At 37.3% G+C, this 11,821-nt stretch overlaps 1 protein-coding gene across 2 annotated transcripts in view; it reads left to right on the top strand.

Moving 5' to 3' along the window:
- Nucleotides 1-5,424: 5,424 nt before the first annotated feature.
- gabbr1b (gamma-aminobutyric acid (GABA) B receptor, 1b) overlaps nt 5,425-11,821 on the top strand; it is a 63,382-nt gene continuing 56,985 nt past the window's right edge. For both annotated transcript variants that reach the window (XM_041225781.1, XM_041225780.1), the window contains exon 1: nt 5,425-5,464. The gene's annotated coding sequence lies outside the window, so the exon portion shown is untranslated. The remainder of the gene's footprint in view (nt 5,465-11,821) is intronic.

The following is an 11,821-nucleotide window of genomic DNA, read 5'->3' as shown; positions in this document are numbered from 1 at the left end:
TTTAACACACAGGTTTTTTCCAAGATGAAGAAAAAGAGATTGAACAATTTATTGTATGGTCATGACACATACTGTGTAACGTATGATATATATATATATATATATATATATATATAATATATATTATATATATATATATATATATATATATATATATATATTATTAAAAAAAAAAAAAAACCTTTTTGCATTCAGAATGCTTTAGCTGAACGTTACTACTTCTGTCTTAATTATTTGAAACAATATAAGCCTTGCGCGTTCCAATCCTGCCTGGAAGTGCATTTTCTATTAATTGCTCGTAAAACACTGTCCATGTCACTAGAATTCTCAGACATTTTGCCAAACACAAAACAGACATACAGACCGGATGTAATTCATCACCTAATTAGTATGCATTTCTGATATCAAGAATTCAAACCGGATGCTCATTAGTATGCATTTTTGATATCAAGAATGGCATTTTTGATTTCGAGAATGGCGTTTTTGATATCAAGAATTGTATTTTTGATATAAAAAATGTGATTACAATACTGATATCAAAAATGCCATTCCTGATATAAAAAATGCCATTCTTGATTTCAGAAATGCCATTCTTGATATCAGCAATTGAGGATTCAATGTTAAAACAGCTTGCCATACTGATCAGCCTCTGAATAGATTGCTGTGGGATGTTCCACTGCTCTTCCTGTGCAGTTAACTGGTGAAGGTTGGCTGGTTGTGGTTGCCCCACTGGTTGATTGAACAACAGTCAGCATAACAGTCCTGGCCGATGTGGTGGCTCTCTGCTTTCTAGGACGTGGCCTGTCCCTCACAGAGCTGTTATTTCTGGACTAGTCTGCTGATTGTTGAAGCAGAACATCGCATTCTCCAGGCAATTTCTCTCACAGACAGACCTCCTGGATGCTGATAGGCAATCTTCATTACTCAAGCGGGGCATGGTCATATCTTTCACTGTTCTTGCGTTAATTAAAACCATGTCTTTTCGATTGGCTTTTTATACTGATTCTTAATCAACTCATTTTGGCAATTTTAACTCAACTCAAATAACAAACGCTGAGCAAGTGGCATTTTTATGAAATCACATGACTTGAGCTCAGTATTTTTATATATCCCAAGGAACAGTACTACTCAAACAGTCAACAAAAATATCTGCTCAATAGTTAAAATGTAAATAACATTATGTATGTGCCTAATGAACTATTGATGTAAAACTGTTGTGTTTTCATTGTGCATTGACTGTGTGGATGTAAATGCATTTGTATGTGCATTGTGCATATATATATATTATATATATATATAATATATATATATATATATATATATATATATATATATATATATATATATATATATATATATATATACATATATATATACACACACACACTCACACACGGCTTGGAATAATAACATTCTCTGATTGGTTAAACAGCATCTCATGACCGTTCCTATATATAGCGTATACTACGGCTTGCATACTAATGAGCCACTTCACACTGATTAAATCACTACGCACCATTGCATTCTAAATTCCATGACAAACTGCCATTTTATTTGTTATCCGTTACAAAACCACTGCCAAAAATGAGTGACATTCCACCTACTTCCTTTAATATATTTGGGGATGAAATTCCAGATAGCTGGTACAACACCAGCTTTCTGAACGAAGACGGCAGTCCACCTGAAAAACAAAAAAATTGAAATAAAATAAGTGCACCAAAAACTGTCGAGTAGACACAATAGACGAGGAACAGCTAAATGATATAGAAGGAAAAAAAGATTGAAATTTTATAAACCTGAGCCGGACTAAATAGATGTTTTAACAGTAGCAGTTTTAACATCTCTGTTGACAGCGAGTTTAAAACCAACAAAAATATATTCCTGTCAGTCATGAAAACTTTTAGAAAAGCAGGTAAAGACAAGGCCAGACACCAACCATCAAATTACCTGCCTGGATTTTAAGCGTCTTCAGGAAAGTGAGGCACTGTATCCTGACACCGTGGTCGGTTTGGTGCTTAAAGTCTGGTTTGAATCTGACACGACTTGGACGCAAGGGTGTCTGGCAACTAACAAAAACCTTTTGAGATCTGAAAGGATGAAAACGGACTTGAACACATGTGTCTCGCATATAACGAGGACACAAACTCACTTGCAGATACAGCTTCAGCATCCATGGCAACTGCTCCTCTTACTTCCTCTGTCATTTGAAACTCATCATCAACTTGTCTTCAGTCCTCTAGTTTCTAGTGAGATGCCACTTTCGATGCAGAAATTCACAATAAATGGACATGTGCAATTTATTTTGAATAAGCAAACAATAAATAAAATAAAATTTTGGACTATGTTACACTTTGGATGCAGACACAATAAAAGTTGACAGTTAACCATGTTATAAACTGAATAAACCACTTTGGGCTCTGCGGTTCCCATCATATATATCACTTCTTGGTTAAAGGCCCTTGGATGACACCTTGAGCCTTATCACCACCCCAGGCGCGATATATATATAATAGGAACCACATGGCCCATTGTGGTTTATCCCATATATATATATATATATATATATATATATATATATATATATATATATATATATATATATATATATATATATATATATAAGGCTGGATTTGAGCCCAAACTGGTCATACATTCATTCCAACTACATAATCACTACTCTACATAGATTCACATCTTAACCCTTTCAACAGACTAGGCTACTATTTACACTTATCCTATCCAAACAGCAATACATTGGCTTAATATAGGTTGAACAATATTGCTATTCCCGTAATGTGTGTGTGTGTGTGTTATAAAGTGAAAAAAAGGAGGGATATTTGAAACAAAAACATACTGGAAATGTGAAAAAAACTGTAAGTTATCTAAGGTTCCCTGCCACTTAAAATAGAGATATCAAAAACACAAACCATTGGGGCAAGTTTGCTCAGCACAAAGCAAATAGGCACGACTGTCAAAATGGTGGGGCACTTTTGATAACTTGACGTTATCTGTTTTTGTTTCAGATAGAAACATGCTTTAGATACTGAAATGAACGATCCATATATACAGTGGCTTGCAAAAGTATTCAGACCCCTGACCAATTCTCTCATATTACTGAATTACAAATGGTACATTGAAATTTTGTTCTGTTCGATATTTTATTTTAAAACACTTAAACTCAAAATAAATTATTGTAAGGTGACATTGGTTTTATGTTGGGAAATATTTTTAAGAAAAATAAAAAATTGAAATATCTTGCTTGCATAAGTATTCAACCCCCACACATTAATATTTGGTAGAGCCACCTTTCGCTGCAATAACAGCTTTAAGTCTTTTGGGGTAAGTATGTATCAGCTTTGCACACAGTGTCGGAGTGATTTTGACCCATTCTTCTTGGTACATTTGCTCCAGGTTGTTCAGGTTGGTTGGACGACGCTTGTGGACCGCAATTTTCAAAGAGTGCCACAGATTCTCAATGGGATTGAGATCAGGACTGTGACTGGGCCACTGTAGGACATTCACCATTTTTGTTCTTGAGCCACTTCAATGTTGCTTTGGTCTTGTGCTTGGGATCATTGTCCTGCTGAAAGATAAATTTCCTCACAGGCTTCAGTTTTTTAGTGGACTGAAGCAGATTCTCTTGCAGTATCTCTTGCAGCTCCATCCATTCTTCCTTCAATTGTAACAAGATGCCCAGTCCCTGCTGATGAGAAGCATCCTCACAGCATGATGCTACCATCACCATACTTTGAGTTTTGGCCAAAAAGCTCTATCTTGGTCTCATCTGACCACAAAACCTTTTCCCTCATCGCAGCTGGGTCACTCTCATGCTTTCTGGCAAACTCCAGTCGTGCTTTCAGATGGTACTTTTTGAGTAACGGCTTCTTTCTTGCCACCCTCCCATACAGGCCAGTGTTATGCAGAGCTCTTGATATGGTTGACTTGTCCACCATTTCTCCATTCCTAGCCACTGAACTCTGTAGCTCATTCAGTGATTGTTGGCCTCTCTGTGGCTTCTCTCACAAGTCTCCTTGTTGTTAGAGCACTGAGTTTTGAAGGACAGCCTTTTCTGGGCAGTGCCTGGGTGGTGTGAAGCAGTTTCCACTTCCTGATTATTGATCCAACTGTGCTCACTAGGATATCCAAACACTTGGATATTATTTTGTACCCTTTCCCTAATCTATGCATTTGTATTACTTTATCTCTAACTTCTGTAGAATGCTCTTTGGTCTTCATTTTCCTTCAGATTCACAGCCTTACCAATGATCCTTCAACAGTGGGGTTTTTATCCAGAAAATGTGACAGCAACTTTAATGGCTCACAGGTGGAGGCCAATGGTAAGGTAATTGTGTCCTCCTTTGGGCAATTTCTTTCATCGGTGCAAACTGGGAGCTTCCACAGCACAGCGGTTGAATACTTATGCAAGCAAGATATTTCAGTTTTTTACTTTTCTTAAAAATATTTCCCAACATAAAACCAATGTCACCTTACAATAATTGATTCTGAGTTTCAGTGTTTAAAAATAAAATATCAAACAGAACGACATTTCAATGTACCATTTGTAATATATATATATATATATATATATATATATATATATATATATATATATATATATATATATATATATATATATATATATATATCTTTTCGGATGAGTGAGTCAATGACTGAGAGAGGATGAGGGCGGTGGTGGGAGAGACAGCAAGCCGAATGACGCGTACTGACGTAGCGTGAGTGGAGAGAGAGAGAGAGGAGAGAGAGAGAGAGAGAGAGAGAGAGAGAGAGAGAGAGAGAGAGAGAGAGAGAGAGAGAGAGAGCCGAGATCTTTTGCAGAAGGAAAATTTGTTCTGCCGGTAGCTTCCTTACTATCGTCCAATAGCAATATATATGTATTTTTGTCTAAATCTGGATTTTGTGCACTGTATTTTTCTCTCACCTACTCGCCGCTACAGGAAAGCAGAATATATAAATACATATATATATATATTTATATACCAGTATCTATATATTCCTAATACCTTTTACTCAAGCAGACAGTTAAGAATACTATTTTATATCTATATGTTCAATCTTCTACTTCATTTATTTATTTATTTATTTATTCTTACCGGTATCTGAAAAGCCATAATTCGACCGAAGCAGAAAGTTAAAAATACAGAATTGTATTATACACTATAAAGACATGTATTTATAATTATATTACTCATTTCTGGTATTTCGACTTATTTTTCTAAGAACCGGAATCAACTGTATATATTATTCATTTTCTAATAGCGATTAGGCTTATTTATTTATTTATTACCCTAAGGAGTGAATGTTTGGACGAGTCTGGATTATATCATTGTATTACAAACTAAATACATAACCACAGGCCTATACATTGATAAAAAAAAACAAAAAAAACAAAAACAAACAAACAAAAAAAAAAAACGCAACACTTAACATTGACAATAACATTAAGGTAAGTTTTATTATTATTATTATTATTATTATTATTATTATTATTATTATTATACATACGATGTGCTATGGTTTATATGTAAATACATTTATATTTAATTTTATAATATTTTGATAATGTATTTATGTTTGCTAAGGACTGGCGCTGTATGATTGTGCCCGTGTTATTGTCCCGCTAGCACATATTAATGTATGGTGGGGTGTAATATCCATGTTCTCTGAAAAAAAAAAAAAAAAAAAAAATGAAGCTTTTGGATAGAGTAGGCTAATCTTGTAATCTTTTGATACATTGTAGATTTGAATATTGGTTTCATCGGTTCCCATTCTGGAATATGCAATATGTAAATTTGACTTTACATACAGTATTTATGTTTGATATCGATGCATATAAAAACGTCGAATGCTGTGTTGCAACCTGGTTTATTTGGAACGATATTTTAGTTTGTGGATATAATATTAAATACATGCCATTTAGAGGGGATTGTAGTAATCGGAATTTCTACTTCACAGAAGCTTTCAATTGTAGTTTTTTTTTTTTTAATGAGTAATACAGTATGTTATTAATGCGTGCAGTATAATTGCTGGTCTACGCGTTGCGTTTTTGGACTCTGATGCACCCGGTTTTTTAAGCTAAGGCAGGCGCTTTGCATTGCAATAGCTACAGTGATTTACAAAAACATCAACATGGTGAACGGGCTATATTTTTTAATAAAAAAAATGTACAAAGGCTGTTTATTTATTTGTGTGTGTGTGTGTGTGTGTGTGTGTGTGTGTGTGTGTGTGTGTGTGTGAGTGTGTGTGTGTGAGAAACCGAAACGCCCGGTAACGACTCTATGAGTTATAATAAATTAAATAGCCTTTTTCAAATATTGAAACATCCACCTGGCATGACAGTATATTGACCAGTAAATTGTGGTCGTCTGTTAGTGGAGAAATAGGTTTTATCCAAATGGATATATATATATATATATATATATATATATATATATATATATATATATATATATATATATATATATATATATATATATATATAGTGGTGTCCCTGTTCAGTGTACCTCCTTCTGCTATAAAACTGAATAGATTTATTGCATATACAACCTCAAAGAGGACAAATATGATGGTCACAAGATTTTTCTATTAACTTTTTTTCTTGGATTCAGACAAAGCTAAAAGTATATTGTGTATGTCGGAGGCAGTCTGTGTTTGTGTGCCTCTGTGTGTGTGTGTCAGTGTGTGTTTGTGTGCCTCTGTGTGTCTGTAGGTAGGTACGAGTCTCAATGTTTGTGTGTGTTTGCGACAGTTTGTGTATCAGTATGCATGTTCCTCTGTGTGTGTCAGTGAGTGTGTGAGTCAGTTTCATGTTGATTCTCGCTGTACATCTTCAATGTAAATCTATAACCTCTTTGTACTCATTGTGTATAGTTCCATTGTGCTGAGGATGCAGGAAAAAAAAACAGTCAAGTGCCTGAGGTGCTGGAAAAGACATCCTACCCCCTCAGTAGAGAAACATATCCAGAATTAAATAGACTTTCAAAGACCTGCAATCAACTATTTTTCTCGGAAAAAGAAATAAAAAGATCTACCTGGGTTATTACTCTGTTTTTTACCCAACAAGCACAGCACTGCTTTAGGAAAAAAGTCCAGAATTTTTAAAGGAATACTTGGGTAGGCTTTAAACCAATTCCAATAGAGTAACCATTGTTTCCCTCGGTGACAAGGAGATAGTAAAAGTCAATCTTATTACATAGCAAAGTCACCTTTTCCAGGTTTTACTACGAGCTTGATTAGCCGCAGTGTATAGGTAAAGTAAACCCAGGACTGGATCTAACTGCTATGCATTGGGAGTCTTCTTTCCAACCCTGAATGTGTTTAGAGTGATCGGCATTAGAAAATGTTCATCTTCACAAATAAATACACCATTTATTTTTGGAATGTTTTGTATTGGCTGATTTAAAAAAAAAGTGCCTGAAATCTAGCAAACCGAGCTAAAGGAATATTAATCAAGTTTATTTTCTGCCTGGGGAAAACACAAGAACAGCTCTGTGGTATTTGCAGTGCGACAGTGTGGACTAGAGCAGGGGAGTGGCAGGACTCTCTGTGATAGTGTAGAGGAAATTCAGTCTTGTAATCTAATGCCCAGCTTCCATGATCTGCCGCTCCCAGTGACGGCTGCCCACGGCAACAAAACCTGGTGTTTCCACAGCTAGTCTGAGTGAATATCTGGTCAGGTTTTGTATCTCATATGCGATGTAGCCAAACTGGCTGCAAAGGAAGTGAGTATAGAGAAGAAGCCAACAGGGAAATCACTATAATTGTTGCTGATAGATAAAGCACGTGTATGATATTTTCTTTATTGTTTTTCTTTCAGCTTTATTGTATTCAGCAGAAGTAGAGCACATTGTTAAATTGAACACGGATCAATGCGCTTCGCCACACAAGACAAAAACCTGTTTTTTTTTTGTTTCTATTCATGATAAACAAAACAAAACCTGGCTGTGCTCTCCTTCTGTGCTCTCCTTCTAACTCGATTAATTTTTATCTGTAATGAAACTGCTGGTTTCTTTAACCCAAGGATGCAACCTTGGGTCCAAAAGACCCGCCTTGGTTCTGCAGTGCATCATTTCGTTATAGATACCTATGTTACCATGACCCTACTTCTATTCGTCTGCACTTTAGTGACCCATGATTCTGTAGGATAGTTTAAAAAAATGTTTTGATATAGGAGAAAAAGTTACGTTCTTATCACCACCCAAATTGTCCAGTTATTGGGTCCAGCAGATTCTTTTACTGTTGTCTTGACTATAATTTCCACCTCTGCTTTCCTTGTCATTAAACACTATGACTCTCTCAGCACATGCTGCTCATTTATTAACGTTTCTCAGTAAGCTTCAGATGTTCAGTTTATGTCAGAATTCTGTGCTAGTGAGGACAGTGATTTATCTGAGTCTTCTGAAGAGGAACTGGAAGATAACGCCCATTAGACCAAACCAGCCTCAATGGCACGTACTGGAGCGAAAATCATCCACCTCAAGGCAAAACACTAAGAAGCAGCATAGTGAGAAACCCACCGGGTCCTGCAACTGGAACAGCAACAGTATTACCCAAAGATGCCTAGGATCTGTTTGTACAAACCTTGAAGGATGAAGAGTAGGAGGAAGTAAGAAGAGAGCATGAAAGGATGCATCTAAAAAACAAGCTTTTGGCTTTTCTGGGCGTGTCCCTTTTCGCTGGATATGAACAAAAATGTGACGTTTCCTCTTGGGAGCTCTTTGGAGGTCCACTCTCAAACCCAATGTATTGAGCCACAATGTCTGTCGAAAGATTTGAAGCTGTTTTCTTGAGGTTTGACGACAAGAGGACAAGAGACTTTCGTCTGCAAATGGACCACGTGGTAGCTTTTAGATTCAAACTGGATCTCTTTCTTGCTAAAATGTCGTTTGGTGCAAGAAATTCCTTTGCTGTAGATGGGATTGTCTGCAATGGGAAACAGCCCGGTGAAGAAGTCCACAGGAATCTGGGATCGAACATCGTACTGCAGTTGCACAGTCAATTGAGAAACACCAGTTGCAACATATCAACAGATCATTTATTCACAAGCATGCCCCTTGCTGAAGCACTACTTGAGAAAGGACTGACACTTGTGTTGAATCTCTGCCAAACTGAGCCAGACATCCCTGCTGTGGTAAAGGCTTCTAAGAGTCGAGTTCACTGTACTAAAATCAGCAAGGCTGTAATTTTACTGAGCACGATGCTTGAGGCAGAAAAAGAAAAGTATTAAGCATTACAGCGTAAAGGTGGCTCTGACCTGACAGACAGATGGTTTCGTACATATTCCTGCAAGCAACAATCCAGAAGGTGGCCAAAGGTCCTGCTGTACAAAGTTCTGGATGTAGCTAGCCTGAAAACCACATGCTGAACACATCGCAGCATCCAGAACACAGAGAAGGGCATTTATTTTTGCAAGCGCTTGTAAGGGAAATGGTCACACCACACACGAGAAGTAGGTTGAACAGCAATGCAAGAAAACATGGCACATAGCCAAGAGCAGGGTCAACTGAAGAAGAAAATATGTCATTATTGCCCTTTGATAAAGGACCACGAAAAGCCCGTGACATGCATCAAACGCGAACACCAAGTGTGCAAGGAGCACGGCCACATTGTGTGTGTCAGCTACCTGCAGTGAGGAATGCTTCACAGGTTGTTTGGTCTCTTTATTACATAGCTGTAAGAGAGGAAGATACAAGGCACACCATTACAGATCTTAGAGCATTTGTATTGTTATAAATACATTTATATTGTTTTTTTTCTTGTTATACTTCGTTCATAAATTTGGTATACATTATTCAGAATTCTGCATGACCTTATACAAGACATTTAACATCTTATTAAACAAAGGGGTCAATAAGTAATGGTTTTTTTTTTTTGAGCAAGTATACACAGTACCAGTCAAAAGTTTGAGTACACCTGCTTGAAACCAGGTTTTTCATGATTAGCTATGCTTTTAACTGTATAAACTTGTCTATAAACATTATAGGATACGTGTACTTATATAAGCTGATAATCATAAGTGAATTGCATTCAAAATATTAATTTTTAAATGAAAATGTAAATCTTGTCAATTTCAATGAAATGGTCACCCAAAGCAAAGGGATTTCAGTTTGAAGCCCAAGTCAGTTAAAAGTCTGAAATGTGTATAACATGGTACAAGGGAGCAGAAAATGACACAATATGCTCATTTAAGCAAAGAAAAAAGAATAAAAGTTTGTAACTACTTTAAGAAATGAAGGTCAATCTTTAAGACAAATCGCAAGAACTTTGCAAGTGCCTGTAACTGCTGTGGCCAAGACCATCAATCGATTTGAAGAAACTGGCACTCATGAGGACCGAACAAGGTCAGGCAGGCCAAGGGTGACCTCAGAATCAGAGAACAAGTTCATTCGAGTCACAAGTCTGCGAAACCGGCGATTAACTGCCCCTGAAATACAAGCTCAGCTAAATGCTACTAGAAGTACAGATGTTTCAACATCAACTGTTCAGAGGAGATTGCGTGAAGCTGGCCTAACTGGAAGAACTGCTGCAAAGAAACCATTGTTAAGAGTGCAGAATAAGAGGAAGAGACTTGCCTGGGCCAAAAAACACAGAAACTGGACGTTTGAGGAGTGGAAGTCGGCCTTATGGACCGATGAGTCAAAATTTGAAATATCTGGGTCCAACCGCCGAGTATTTGTAAGACACAGAGAGGGTGAGCGCATGAGTTCTGCATGTGTGGTTCCCACTGTCAAGCATGGAGGATGGAGTGTCATGGTCTGGGGTTGCTTTGCTGGTGACAGAGTTGGTGATCTTTACCAAGTCCATGGCAAGCTCAACCAGCATGGCTATCATAGCATACTTCAGAGGCATTCCATTCCATGAGGATTACGGCTAGTTGGGCAGTCCTTCATTCTTCAGCAAGATAATGACCCAAAACACACCTCAAAGTTGTGCAAGAACTGACTGCCGAAGAAGGAAAGTGAAGGACAACTCAGTCTAATGACCTGGCCTGCCCAGTCTCCAGACCTCAATACCATAGAACTTGTATGGGATGAACTGGACAGAAGAGTCAAAGCAAAGCTACCCACAAGTGCCCTACATCTCTGGGAATTGCTGCAGAAGACCTGGGAAGACATGTGGGGTGATTTCCTGCTGAAACTTGTTAGCCGAATGCCTCGTGTTTGTGAGGCTGTTATTAAGGCAAAGGGTGGCTATTTTGAGGAATCCAAGATTTAGAGACAATTAACAATTTTCTTGAACATTGCTTTGATACTCCTTATGTTTGTTTTGTATAATTTTGTATCACGTGTTTTCATTTTCAAGTATTTACAGAAACATAGACGGCGTAAAACATTGTCAATTATGAAAAAAAAAACTAGTTTTCAGCAAGTGTACTGAAACTTTTGACTGGTACTGTACATTATTTCTTGTACGGGACATACAGACCCAACTACTGGAACAGAGTATTTTAGTGCTGCATCCAAGGGTTAAAACAAAACATAATACAACCCCACATCCCCCAGTGACTGTTGACACATGGCAATAATTTCCCAGGTTGGCCAGGTTTGGAAAAAAAGCAGCAAAACGCTCTTGTGACTTCAGCGGCTAACCATAGGCAGCCAAAGCCTGCAGCACCAGACAGTAGAAATGAGGCATTAGAGGAAGTAAGGAGGTCAACTGCAGAGATTAATGTTATATCAGTGACAAGGCAGGCTTGTATTATAAAAGACAGGATACGGCAAAGTGGGCAGATTCACTTCTGTTAGTTTGTATCACAGATAATGCAGTAGGGTTAGACCTTAGGGAAAGAGGGTTATCTGGAAAG

Source organism: Polyodon spathula, chromosome 24 (genome assembly GCF_017654505.1).
Source record: "Polyodon spathula isolate WHYD16114869_AA chromosome 24, ASM1765450v1, whole genome shotgun sequence".
Lineage (NCBI taxonomy): Eukaryota > Metazoa > Chordata > Actinopteri > Acipenseriformes > Polyodontidae > Polyodon > Polyodon spathula.
Note: the sequence above shows the minus strand (reverse complement) of the source record. Positions and strands in the feature narration are given on the sequence as shown.